Raw genomic sequence first — 14,967 nt, 5'->3', positions numbered from 1 at the left:
TCACAAACTGCATTTTCTCCACATGGATTCAAAAGCAGGTGTGGTTGGATCCACACCAGAATATTTAACTAGGCTGTCCCGAAGCCTATTACAATAGTCCCCAGGATATACATCAACTCCCGATAAGCATCGCAACTCGGCTGGTTTTATGGGGACAGCCACAAAGACTGTCACCGAGTTGCCTGCAGCATTGATCCCATTAGGGACTTCCCTAAGAGGAAATGCATCCACTTCAGGTTTTTCTCTGAATGGAAAATCCTGAATACTTCTCTTTAATTCTTCTACTTTTTTTCTCAGCCGCGGGTAAAGGGGCGGCTGAGGAGGGGGTTGTGACACCGGCAATGGCGGTGGTGCCATAGGAACATTGGCGGGCGCGTTATTCAAATTAGGATTTGCGGGCGGCGGATTCTGCAGCCAATCATCCATCTCACTCTCATAGTCATTTTGTGTTGGAGAATATAGTCCCGCAATTTGGTCATCCAATAGCTACTGGTTTCCCCCTCAGGACTCCAGTGATATGGGAATTTAGGATCAATCAAAGAGTATTTTGGCCATCGATCTCAACAAAGATAAATCATGTTTTTCTTTTCGAGATGTCTGATTCCTTTAAATTCGGGGAGAACCACTTCTGGAGTGGCTGTCCCAAGAGGCGAATCTACCGGAATTGGTTTTCTGCCATTGTCAAATTTTCCCTGTCCCAGACAGGCTTCTTCCAGGCTCCCAGAGCCTTGCTTTGTCCCTTCCCCATCTTCTACTCTTTCAGACTCCCAGAGCCTTGACTCACCAGTCCTGTCCTCCAGCAGACGCTGGATTCTCCCAGAGAGTTTAAGGACCCCTTTCTCTCAGACTTCTAAGCCCAGTCCTCCAGCAGATGCTGGATTCCCCAGGGAGTTTAAGGACTCTCTCTTTTGGCTACAAATGAAAGGAAACAAAGTTTACCTGATCTGATCACTCCTGGACTTTCCGCAGTCAGTCAAAGGATGTGTGGGCGTCCCCAACTCAGATCAATCTCACACACTCTCAGCCGGCATTTCTTCTCAGTTCTTTTTCCAAGGATCGTCTGGATTTCCCAGTCACCTCGGGAGTCTGACCGAATTCGGGGAGAGGTGCCTCTCAATGGGAGGTTGTGGCCACTCTCTTATCTGGTCCCCATTTTCAAGTCGGCTGCCGTCGAGGATCCCGGACGAGCCCCCAAATTGTGAGATTGTGGCTAAGAAAAACCACCAGGATTCAAAGTTGATCCAAGGAAAAAGGTTTTATTGTAACATTTCTGCAGAAACGGGTTCCTGCCCTGGCAGGTGGGAGGAATGAAAGGCAAAGCTTAAAGGCTCTACTCTTATACCCAAAACTACCCCCTACTACTCCCCCCTCCAGTATACAAATGGCTTGATTTACAATCTATCTTTCAGGATACAAGTTACATTTTATTATCTTTCATGGTGCCTAGCTTGTAACAGACACTTCTTTATCCGGTATCTAGCATTTCAAAGGCATTCCAAAATGTGTGATAGTTCCCAGCACTTCAAAAACATTCCAAGATCAGTTCTAATCAGTGCTTGATTTCCTTACTTCAAAAGGAAAACCTCCCTTTTTCATCTTGAGTTTTGAGTCATAAAATGAATACACTTCCCACACTATCTAAATCCTGTAGGGAAGAAAATGTTATCATATAACTATTTACTAATCCAATACACCTAACTGTGTTTAAACTATTCTGCACCTCAGATTTCTTACTGAACTACACATCAACATTAACTCTTTTTCACTTTCTCAGTTCACAGATTCAGTCTCTCTGGTTTAATTATAGCTCTCCCAGACCTTGTCCTTGAGGTAGCTGTCACACTTGGAAAGTTTTTTAAGTATTTTCCCAGGTGATGTAGAAACTTGTTCACTGTTTGTCCCTGGCAACTCCTACTGCTCCACTGCTCCTCCTTCACTTGCATGTGTGTGTAAGGGTATCAAGTGCTGCTGATTGCGTCTCACCACACCTTTAGGTACATCCACCAAATATGACCTTGGACTCATGTGATTCTGCAGCACAGTCCCATATTCTTTTGTATCAGTGACCCATACATGCTCTCCTGGTACCAAATCACTAAGAGGTTTTGCACGATGTCTCCTGTTGTAGTATTCAGTATTCATTTTCCTCTTCTCTCTCTCTTTATGAGCAAAATCTGGCAATGCTGGGTCTAGCTGAGAGGGAAGAGTCGGCACAGTGGTACGAAGATGTAGCCCCATAAGCAGCTGAGCCGGACTGAACCCACTCTGGAGAGGGGTAGCTCTGTAGGCCAGATAAGGATCACTAGCCTTTTTCAAGAGACTTTTCACTGTCTGAACTGCACATTCAGTTTCTCCGTTACTTTGTGGAAACTTTGGACTGCTGGTAACGTGTTTGAACCCATATGTGGATGCAAAATGAGAGAAATCTTGCCCAGAAAACTGTGGTCCATTGTCTGACATCAACTCCTCTGGAATCCCATGCCGGGCAAAGATTGACTTCAGATGGACAATCACATCAGTTGACTTAGTGTTTGATAGCAGTGCAATCTCAACATATCTGGAGAAATAGTCTATCACAACTAAGTATGTTTTCCTTCCAAGTACAAACATGTCAGTCCCTAACTTTTGCCATGGTCTTTCCGGGCACTCAGATGTCATGAGTGGCTCTTTAGGATTCTGACGCTCTTGAATACATGTCCTGCATTTGAGCACCATTTCACTGACCTGCTGACTGAGTCCTGGCCACCACACAGACTGACGAGCACGTTCTTTGCATTTCACCACCCCTTGGTGTCCTTCATGCAGCCTCTCCAACACCTCATTCCTCAGAGTGGATGGGATCACAAGCCTAGTGTCTTTCAGTAGTAATCCATCTTGTACAGTGAGTGTAGCTCGTTCTGGCCAGTATCCTCTCAGTGCAGGTTCCTGTTTTGCATGCACTGGCCATCCATCTGCACACAATTTCATGACTCAAGAGCAAATACTATCAGCTTGCAACTGCTCTTTTATGATTTCCATATATGTGTGGCTAACAGGCAGGGTGTCTACTCCAAGTCCACATATATATTAGTGCTTTCCATCAGCTCCAGTTCTGCTTTGGACATTTGAGAGTCCATAGGTGAATGTGACAATGTGTCTGCATTGTCACAATGTAGTAAGAGTAATGCATGAGCCTCATCCTGAATCTCTGAATTCTCAAGGGTAGAAGATCTAGTGCTTGGTCTCCAAACAAACTGACAAGTGGTTTGTGGTCAGTCTCCAGGCAGAAATGCTTTCCAACGAGGAAATCCCGAAATCTTTCACATGCCCAGGTTAGAGCCAGGCCTTCTTTTTCCACCTGTGCATAGCGTTGTTCAGTTGGAGTGAGTGAACGCGACGCGTAAGCCACAGGATTCCATTTATCTCCCCACTCTTGAAGAAGAATGGCGCCCAAGCCATATGACGATGCATCCGCTGACACTTTCGTCACTTTGTTCGGATCATACATAGCCAGCACTGGAGGGGAAGACAAAGCATCTTTCAATGTCTTAAATGCCCTGACCTGTTCCACATCCCAAATCCAACAGTTTTTCTTAGAAAGGAGATCACAGTGGCTTGTCTTTTTCTGCCAACTGAGGGATGAACTTCCCCAGCTGGTTTACCATGCCAAGAAAACTCCTCAGTTCGTTCACACTAGAGGGCTCCTTAATAGCTCTGATAGCCTCTGTTTTCCTTGGTTCAGGTTGTATCCCTGCATCAGAGATGATGTGACCCAAAAAGACCACCTCACTTCTGGAGAGTTCACACTTATCCACATTCAGAGTGATTCCCGCCTTTTCCAGTTTTTTTAGCACTGCATGGAGTCAATTGTCATGTTCTTCTTGGTCCCATCCCCACACCAGTAGATCATTAATATGGCAAACTATACCTTCCAGCCCCTGTGTAAATTCCGCCATCAACATTGGAAATGTTCGGGTGCTGAGGCAATGCCAAATGGAAGCTGGTTAAAGTGGAACCACCCAAAGGGTGTAATGAATGTGGTATACTTTGCTGAATCCTCGGTGGGGGGTATCTGCCAAAACCCCATGTTGGCGTCTAATTTACTGAACATTTTAGCACCAGCCACTGTTCCAAGACTCTGTTCTACTGATGGTAAAATGATTTTTTCACGACACACATACTTGTTCAAGCCAGTTAGATCCACACACAAACGCACCTTTTTGCTGTCTTCTTGGGCACCACTACCATGCCTGTGCACCAGTCCATAGGCTCTTCCACACAAGTGATTACTCCCAAGTTTTCCATGCATTGAAGCTCATCTTTGACTTTCCCCATCAATGGTAGGGGAATCCTCCTTGGGGTTTTCAAAGAGAAAGGCACAGCATCGGGTTTGAGCTTAATACAATAAGGTTGTCGAACCTCCCCTAGGCCGCTGCATAACTTAGGGTAGCTTGACTTCAGGTTTTCCATGTCAATAGTGTCCACACGAACCAACAGACCAAGAGCTACAATAGCTGGCAGTCCCAGCAAAAGCATACTCAGGTTTTTGACCACATACACCTTCTCTGTAATTTGTTTTGCTCCTTTCTTTAGATGTAGTTTGGCAAACCCCATCACTTCCAGTGAAATTCTCCCTGGACCCAATAGAGGTCTGTCTGCTTTTTGCAGCACTGGCACCTGTGTGTTGTGAAAAATGTTGGTGAAATTCTTCTGTGAAACAACAGTGACATCTACTCCGGTATCCAACTTGAACGTGATGTTTTTATCCATCATTCTGATTTCCACAGTCCATGGATCAGCATGTGATGTCACAGAACCAAGAAAGAAGCTTCTCTCCTCTTCCTCAATGCCATGCACAGCCTTGCTTGCAAAACATACACATTGATAGTGACCCTTTTTCCCACATGTATGGCATTTAGCATCCTTAGCAGGACATTCCTGTCTAGGGTGAAGCATGCCACCGCATTTGTGACACTGGGTGTCTTTAGTGTTTTTGTTCTGCCTGCTTTGAGGCTTTGCTCCATCATTCTTTGATCTGCTGAATTTTTGCTTTTCTTTCTGATGCCTGCCTTTAAACAGTCTGTCCAAAGAGTTCACATCCTTTAGGTTTACAGCACTAGCATCACTTCTCAATGTGGTTTGCTGTTTTTTAATCTCCTCTGATTGTCTTGCCATATTAATAGCTTTATCCAGGTCTAGGTCTTTTTCCATTTGCATGCATTCTGATAGCCGTGTATCGACCAAGCCTACTACAATCCTGTCTCTGATGAGCTTGTCATGTATTTATTTATTTTATTTATTTATTTGATTTGCCAATTGTTTACAAGATAATAAGTATAAATGTATACATAGTTGTGAATACATGAAATGGGTACATATAAGAAAAATAAAAGAATAAGACAAACAATAGGACAGGGACGGTAGGCACGTTGGTGCGCTTTATGCACGCCCCCTACAGGCCTCTTAGGAAAGGGGTGAGGTCAATAGTAGACAGTCTAAGGTTAAAGTTTTTGGGGTTTGGGGAAGAAACTACAGAGTCGGGTAGAGTATTCCAGACATTGACCACTCTATTGCTGAAGTCGTATTTCCTGCAATCAAGTTTGGTGCGGTTTACTTTGAGTTTGTATCTATTGTGTGCTCTTGTGTTGTTATGGTTGAAGCTGAAGTATTCATTGACAGGTAGGACATTGCAATGTATGATTTTGTATACCATGCTTAAGTCAGACCGAAGACGGCGTAATTCAAGGTTTTCAAGTTCTAGAATTTCAAGTCTGGTGGCATAAGGTATTCTACAACGAGTAGAGGAGTGGAGAACTCTTCTTGTGAAATATTTCTGGACTTTCTCAATTGTGCTAATATCAGATACGTAATGTGGGTTCCAGACTGATGAACTGTATTCGAGTATTGGTCTAGCAAATGTTTTGTGTGCTCTGGTTAGTAGTGTGATATTACCAGAGAAAAAGCTACGTAGGATTAGGTTAACAACTCTTAATGCCTTTTTGGCTATGTAGTTGCAGTGGGCTCTAGCACTTAGATCATTAGAGGTGAGTATTCCAAGGTCCTTTACAGAGCTTGAGTCATCAACAAGATCTTGACTATTCAGCTTGTATTTTATTTTCTGATTTTTTTTGCCAATATGTAAGACAGAGCATTTATTTGTTGAGATTTGAAGTTGCTATGGTGGATTGACATTTGAAATGAGACACAGGGAACTGTCTCTGAGAGAAAATGCCAACCCTGAGTGAACTCAGGTAGCAGTATTTATTGAGAAAAAACACAAGCAAATATACAGTATGCATATTCAGAAAACAATGACCTCAACAGGAGATTACTTCACCAGCATGAGAACACACAATCTTGGAAAGTCCCAGATGTTACCTTGCTAGGATGAGATCATACAGCCACGGAAAGTCTCATGGGAAAGTTTGGAAAGTCCCATGAGAAAGCACAACTGTGTACCTTGAACTTTCACCCATTTTCCTGTTCCTTCTAAACTGGCAGAATCAAAACAGAATGAGGCACTCTGAGCAAAGATACTCCTACCCCCACCAAGAATGCCCACATCTTCCTAGACTTACTGCTAGTATTCAAAGGCCTTACAGAAAATGATAAAATGATTAATAAAATATATTACCACATTCCCTCCTTTTTTATTTATTCAAAGATAGGGGTGTTTTAGTGGCATAGTACACAGTTCCCTCATGACCTGATCCCACACGCCGGAAGACTGAGGTACACATTTGTAATAGATTAGGAATACATTGAATAAAACAACATAATAAGATACATATAGCAATAATAATAACAACCCCTTGCAATAAGGAGCGAAACCATGATCCATCAGGAAGCCAGGACCACAGACTGTCCCAGAATGATGCATTAAACCCATCAGCTCCAGATTGATGCTGAGCAATACGATCTTCCATGTCCTGAACAGTCTTTGTAATGTTTGGCTCATAATTATGTATAAAAATACAGCAATGCGAATGAATTAAAGCACAAACTCCTCCTTGGGCAGCTAACATAATATCTAAAGCATATCGATTTTGCAAAGTAACTGTACGAATTTCAGACATTTCTACATTAATCATCTTAATATTCTTTATAGTATCATTAAACATAGCAACAGTAAAATTATTTAAAATATGAATATCCCTATAGTTCATAGCAATTCCCAAAGGCGGGATGAGACCTCGAGAAATTTGTGTCCATAGATTACCTCCCATGGTTAGACCTGATTCCAGCTCACGCTTGTTGCGGATTCTGCCTTCCGGCAACTGATCCAGTTTATAAATTACAGGTATTACATACCCCAATGTGCATATCCCAGACCAATTCCCGGGAACCTCCCGATACCCATACTCCCCACATAGGAACCACACATCATTCCCCATAGCCCAAGGCTCCCCCCGGGCTACCTCAGAACCATTCTTCATCTTCTCAAGATATTGACACATATAGCACTGAGGAGAATTGAACTGAGGGAGACAGGTATAGTTCTGCACACTGCTATTATAACAGATGGTTGGCATTTGAAAAGTGACATTACACCTGGACCAATTCCCTAGGAAAGTTCCTCCAGAGTCATTTCGGGTGAAGCATACATACGCCCTTCCCTTTAAGGACACCTTGACCTTAGCCGTCACATTCCGATTATAATGTGTGCATTTTTTCTTTTTGAACATCTGGAATTGCTCTGTTGTAGCACAAGATAACTGTTTTCTCCAGGTTGCATTCTTTATTAAATTTTTTTCCTCAAAAGGCACTCCATGCAATGTTAGTCCTTCTCCCACTCTCCCAGGAAGGTGCATACACAACCAACAATTGGTGATGTTCAAGTTTTTGGCAGTTGTGCGCAAATCTTTAATGTAATTATTATCTGTCCACAAATCATCGCCCAAATCTCCGGCACGCTGAACATGCTGTCGCTGCTCTCTCCGCACCCGAGCAGCCCAGGACAGATTAGGCAGAATCAACAGGATCAGGAACCACAGATGCGCCATCCTGCTGTTCCGAAACTTCCTTCACAGGTGCCTGCGAATGATCAGGCCGAACACACCGACCAGGAACCCAACGAATTTGACCAAGATGTTCAACTGCTGCATAACCACGTCCCCACGTTATCAGCTCAGCAGGAACCCATGCCGGATCCGGAAGGAACCGCACCAACACCCGAGGTCTCACTGCATCTGTAGAAGGAGAAGAAAAATGCCTGCTGGCCGCGCCAGGGGGTTACCAGACAAATTTAAAAATTTAAAGTATATAAAGCTAGATTCAATTGATCTTGAATCGCCGGAAGCCCCAGGAGCTTCCCTCCTTTTTTATTTAATTTAGTCAACATGGTCTTGAGCGTGGAATTATGACGTTCTACAATAGCTTGCCCAGTAGAATTGTATGGAATCCCAAATTTATGTTCCACAGACCATTGTTTGCAAAACTGATCAAAACCGGTGCTCCGATAAGCTGCACCATTATCAGTTTTTAAAGTTTTAGGTGTACCAGCAACTGAAAAAGTCTTAATGCAATGATTGATGACATGTTTAACCATCTCACCTCTTTGAGGGGTAGCCATTAAAAATCCTGAATAAGTATCCACAGTCACATGTATATATTTCCAGGGCGCAAATGGTGGATATTGAGTAACATCCATTTGCCAAATCATTGAAGGTTTCAACCCTCTGGGGTTAACTCCCATAGGGATATTCGTGCCCTGCTTTGAACAAGTTGGACATTGTTGAATTATGGCAGCAGCTTCTGCAGTAGTAAGTTTGAATTGCTGTGCCAATGCTTTAGCGTTTTGATGAAAATAACTATGACTGTCCCATGGCTGGACAGTGAGGACTGAAGTTACAGCACTGTCAGCTTTGGCATTACCTTGTGATAAAATTCCAGGCAAATTACTATGACTACGAATGTGAGCAACAAAACACACATTCACACGCTGCTCCAAACATCCTTGTAAAAGCAAAAGCAATCTTAAAATATCAGGTGATATTCCAGGAGACAAATAAGAACCTGCTACAAAGGGTAACAAATTATACACATACAATGAATCCACTATTAAATTAAAATCCTGATTGTGAAAATTTTGAAAAGCCAAAACTACAGCAGCAAGTTCTGCCTGCTGGGCAGACTTCTGCTCTGAAGTCACTTTTGTATGCCAAATTCCAGATTTATCTTTCCAAACACAAGCACCAAAAACTTTCCCTCCATCAGTAAAAACTGTAGGAGCATTTGATATGCCCAATGGTATCCTTTCTTACATTTTGGGCATACTGATTTAGGACGAACACCCTGTCCCATTGATCTCTTATTCTGCTGACTTTGACCTCCTCCAGGAGCCCGACATTGCGCTTTAAAATGTCCAGGCTTCCCACAATTGAAACAATTCCCCTTTTGAGCACGTCCTGTTTGTAAAGCCAAAGCTAAAGTCTCCATGTTAAAAGACTGACTCCCTACCTTTCTACATGCATTAATCAAACCATGATTTCTCGCTCTCCACTTGCTATAAGTGGATTTAAAATCTTTTTGCAATCTGTGTTAGCTTGTTCTACTGCTAACTTAAAAAGCAACTCTTTCTGGGCAAATTGATTATCAATTTGTCTTTCAATAGCCAATTTCAGTCTGCTAATGAAATTTTCATAGGGTTCATTGTTCCCTTGTTTGATGTTAGTAAAGGTCTTCTCACCACCTTCGGCGTCAGGGAGAGACCCTATGGCTTGAAAAATTATTTGTGGGAGAAGAATGAACCCTTCCTCAGGCATACCATCTCTCTGTTGTTCCACTGTTGTAAAATTACCAGCTCCGTAAAGCTGATCTGGGGTAACATTTGCTGTTCCCCTCTGGACTGCCAGCTGTCTCCATTTCTGATCTAACACCAAATATTGAGCTGGAGTTAAAATCATATTCAACAGAGCTTTCCAGTCAGCTGGAATCATTTTATTTCCATAACCAACTGCTTCTAACAATGCCTGAGTATATGGCGTTCTAACACCATATTCTTTTGCTGCTTGCTTAACTTCCCTCAAAATTCTGAGCTGTAAAGGCTTCCACTCCCGCATGGATTTAATGCAGCATCCATGACAATTTCTACTGGATTAAGTTGAACTTCTACTCCAAACTCCACCAAATCATCTCCTGATAGTTCCCCTCTATTCTTTGCTTCTTGAATAGCTGCAGTAACAGCATCCACCTGAACCCTTAAAGGTAAACTCTTATCCTCTGACAAAGTATTTCTAGCGCCGGACAGTCCCCCAGATTTATCTGGAGGTGCCGTCGGCGGCAACAAACGCCGCATGGTAAAGCGGCAAACCTTCTTCGGGGTGCTAGGAGCGGTTGTTCATAAGTAGCTAACGCATCCATAATCACCCTCCAGGTTAACAAAATTGAAGAAGGGGCACGAGGTTCCTCGTGCAAAAATTTCCCTATCTTTTTCCAGGACTCTACTTTAATACTACCTCCCTCTGGATATGACTTAATATTTTTCCAAACATACTGTAGTAAGTCCTCAATTTCTTTCTTTCCTACAGCACAACCCCTACTGCCAATTCCAAACCCAAAACTATTCCCAATGATCCCTCTCAATTCCCTGATGTGCTCTTTCTGAGCCTTCGAGAGATCTCCCCCCATACTCACGAAAAGAATCTATCTTCGTCCAGCGAAGAAGATGAGGGCCCAGTCGACGTCCGCGACGATGCAATTGCTAATAGCAATTGCTGAGGATTAGGAAAAGTGTCCTCTGTGGTAGGGCAGTATGAATGGACATCAATCCCATCACAAATGACAACAAGAACAAAATAGATCGATTTAATGAATGTCTTCCTTTGATTCTGGGGGATTAAGGTTTAAAGTCTGGTCTACCTGTCTGATTAGAAAAGGTCCCTTCTGGACAAGCATCACACTGGTAGCAGCAAATTTGCTTGCCCTCAGGAACTCTTCTCCTTTCTCCTGCCTGGCACCTCTTCCTTCCACACCTGGCAAAGGGGATGGTCTGAAAGAGAAATACCAATGAATTATTTAATTGGTTCCCACATTCCTATTTCTATGCTCAGAATCTATTCTAAACAAATTGTTCACCATTGTCTATCAAAAACCAGGAACAGCTACTAGGGGTTGCAGGCCAGTGAAACTCCCAATTGACCAACAGATGCTGGAGATTGGAACTGGGGTTTCATCCTACAAAGGAAGGCTTGTGACTGAACCACAGCATTTCTAAAAGAAATAACTTTGAGGTTGCAACTGAGAAAAAATGGTCCATGGAAATCAGTTTTTTTGCTGTAATTGCATTCTGCATTTCAAACAGAAATTGTTCCCTTTGTGGAATGACACAAATCAGACCTCAAATGTGTTACATGAAAAGCAGATTTGTCACAAAATGACTGCCATGATTTCTGACTCAATTGAGTTAGAAGGATGCTCTGCATTTCAGGAAGAGAATAAATCTTTCCCAGAATTTACAACATTTCCTTGCAGCTCACCTTTGTGGCCCAGACAATTCCATCAGACTTAATGGTGAAATCCTGGCCTGGGGGAGCCTCAGGATTCACTTGCCCAACTTTCATGGGGACAAAAGATTGATTGGGGAGGAGAACCCAATTGAGAAGGTCATAACGAGCAGATCCCAGTCCATCTTCTGAGAAGGAGACTTCATCTCCAGCACTGTTGTTGAACTGCACATTGCCCAAATAGGGAAGAATCTGAAATAAACGTGATATTTAGAAATAGGAGTATTTGGTTAGAGCTACGGTTATGGCTTCTATCAGAATATGGTGACAATTTTGAGAAGATAAATTTAGGTCTGAAAAGCTAGAGGATTCTCTTGGAGGAGAATTGAGGAATCTGGAGTAACACCAAGTATTTACTCTGAAACTACAAAAAAAATATCTTTATCATTGGTCCTTTGTATCATGGTTTCTTCAAATAAAGCTTTACCAGAATAAGCACATATGAAAAATTTCAGTGCCACATTCCAAAATTAATCATGTGCTTTTCCTCCTGAGATATTTGATTACATGTAGTTTTAAATATTTACTTTATCCCAAGGTCTTATAACTGATAGATTCACTGTAGGAACGATTAAATGATTTGTATGGCAACAAAGTACAATTCCTTTGTTTTTTCTATCTGAGAATCGAACAGAGCACAATGCAGGAACCATGTTTGATGAAATGGAGTCAAGGAAAAGGAACTGCTTGCCCTGATTTGTCTCTTCACTGTTCAGAGAAGTTCAATGTTTATCCAGTAATGCAGAAAAGTCTGATGGGTTTGAGACAAACAACCCATTAAGGCTATTTTGAGTCCTTCTTTATGTGCTCAGGTGGCTGCATTCACACAAGCTGAGCAGTGCAATAAGCACAAAGCTGAACAAATGGGGGGAAGGGTCACGTAGGATGTTAAACTATAGAAACATAAACCAGGATTAAAATGAATTGAGTGTCTTTCTACAAGTTGGATTCAGGTTACATGCTGAGGGAAACGGAGGTTGTTCTGCAAATATTCCAACTAGGATTTCTTCTGACTTCTTGAAGCTTCTTTCTCAAACATAGACAGATTGTTGTTGTGGTCTCAGTTGACTTCTACTCCCTGTCATGGTTACCTCCTGAAACCCAGGTAAACATTGACGCCTTTCAGGACTTTATGAAGGTCTTTCTTCTTTTTTGTTATTTTTGTAATAACTTTTATTAATTTTCTATTAATTACATTTCATAGTGTTTAATAAATGTGTTTTCTGGGTATTTAATTTGCTTAACAATACAGATTCCATTCTTACTCTCCAACCCCTGGTAAAATAAGTTCCATGTATAATCATATTCTGTGTCTTCTTTCTGTTTAATTTTAAATGTAAGTCTATCCATTCCTGCAGAGTCTAGTATCTTCTTAACTATCTCTTCCTCTTGCGGTCTTTCTTCATCTTTCCAATGTTGTACAAAGATAATCCTCACTGCTGTTAAGACATGTGATACTAAATACATACTTTTCTGATCAAATTTTTCTGGTATCATCCCTAATAAAAATAGTTCAGCTATAAAATCTACATGTTTCCCTATTATCTTTTCTAGCCATCTGTGTATTTTTGCCCAGATTTTTTATTTTATTTTATCACAAGGCCACCACACATGATAAAATAAGCCCATCTTTTGACTACATTTCCAACATTAGCTAGACATACTTTTAAACATTTTAATGAACCTTCACTTCTCTTTTCCCCTCTCTCTAACCTCTTCCAACAAAACATTATTCTTAACTCATATTTTTCTAATAATTGCTTTTAATATGCATTGATATGATAACATGTGGATATTGAATCAGTAACTGAAGAAATGCATATGGGAATCTTCCTCTCTGAGAAACCACAGAAATTACCTGCCATGATTGGATATTTGGGGTCCTCTTTCCAAACCTCATCATGGTTGGTCGGGCTCTGGATCCAAACATTGCATGTAATGCATGTGCCACAGCATAAATGGCATTGTAGATATTGTAACTTTCACCTGTCATGCTTGTTTCAAAAGTGTAATTGGGCAGATTCTGCACATTCTCTTTTCCTGTACATAGTTTTTTCCCCTTTGGTGGGATCTCTCCTAATTTATGGATCTTGCAGTCAAAGACAACTTCCCACCATAGAGGGAGAAAGACATCTCCTTGGGTGTTCAAAGGGTCTAAAGACAGAACAAAATGATTGAATTCTGAGACATCCCTGGTGTGGTCTCTGAAATGCAAGATTCCATGGAAAGACTTTACAAATAATAATGTGTGTTCAGATATCTCCACACTAAGTTTCCAATGGGAGGTTAAGATCCAAACATTCTGAAATGTTGTCTTGCTTGATTTTACAACGTGGAACAAAATTGTCTGTACACTTAAACTACAATGAGAGTCTCCAAAAAGAAGAATCACTTCAGTTCTTGACCAAGTCTTGAAACTGAGAACTAATTTTTTCATTATAATCTCAAAATCATGTGATTTCAACCTTTCAGAGAAAGCCAGGCAGATCTCCTTCTCCTGGAGCATTGGGGTCAGAGTTGAGATGAAACATTCTCCCCTCTCATCTTCAGGGGCCATAAGACCAACCCAGTTCCACTGGAAATGCAGGAGCAGCTGGACTAAGCCCACATATTGAGAAGATTCTTTAGGATTAATCCGGAAGAAGGAAGGATAAACTCTTCTCTCTCCTTGAGAGAACTGAAAGCCAACACCAAGCTTGAGCAAATGAAATTATTTTTTCAAAAACAAAGTAAAAGTTGACGTTCGCTTTAGGGATCACCAGTTACACATTTTTATTGGTTGAGGTATGTTGGAAGACAAGAGAAAAAAACTAACAATCGGATTCAGAGAATAAATGGCACTAAAATGATGGCCACTTTTTAATAAAGCATTAACTAAGAGTCACATGCTCATGATATGCCTCCCCAAAAAAACCCTTCCTCTCTGCTTTTGAGTAACCTTCTGATCTCTGTCTACTCCATACTGTATCCAAGAGAGCTCTCTTACCTGTGAGACCTTAAAGATGCTGAAGATGGAATCCATCTGCCTTGAGGATTTGGGATTAAGGCCACCAATGATGGAGAACAGAGTGCCCTGCCAGCCACATTTGTAACCTGGAACCACTTGGCCTTGTGAGGAGAGCATGGAGAGGCTGTTTAAGGAAATAACTATCTCCCTCTGGAAATGGCCATAGATGTGGAAGCCAAGGGTGAGGTTGGGGAGTAGAAGAAAATCCTTATTGACCTGGGAGACAGCAAACATCAATGCAAGGATCTGCTGGTAGTTACTGGGGATGAGTCTATAGTGCAAAAAATACAGGGAATATTACAGTTAAGGTTGTTTGCTTGTAGAGTTTGCTTCAGTGTTTGGTTTGGTACAGCAACATCCAAATTGGGTTTGGGGTTTTTTTAAGGATCTTTCTCAGCTAAACCTGAATGCTGCCATTCTATAATAGAAGATGAAGGGTGGGGAGAGTTGGTACAAGTAACCCTTTTGATGTAACCT

The 14,967-nt window shown here is 41.7% G+C and overlaps 1 long non-coding RNA gene across 1 annotated transcript; it reads right to left on the bottom strand.

The window, feature by feature from the left end:
* Nucleotides 1–744: 744 nt before the first annotated feature.
* On the bottom strand, nt 745–1,247 carry LOC148133612 (uncharacterized). The gene is made up of 2 exons (XR_015746988.1): nt 901–1,247; nt 745–835 (listed from the first exon to the last, which is right to left on the bottom strand). It is a non-coding gene; the product is annotated as an uncharacterized LOC148133612 (long non-coding RNA).
* Nucleotides 1,248–14,967: the final 13,720 nt, after the last annotated feature.

The sequence above is a fragment of the Notechis scutatus genome, chromosome 1 (genome assembly GCF_049901735.1).
Source record: "Notechis scutatus isolate UNSWTSFEM ecotype Mainland chromosome 1, rNotScu1.2, whole genome shotgun sequence".
Taxonomy (NCBI): Eukaryota; Metazoa; Chordata; class Lepidosauria; order Squamata; family Elapidae; genus Notechis; species Notechis scutatus.
Note: the sequence above shows the minus strand (reverse complement) of the source record. Positions and strands in the feature narration are given on the sequence as shown.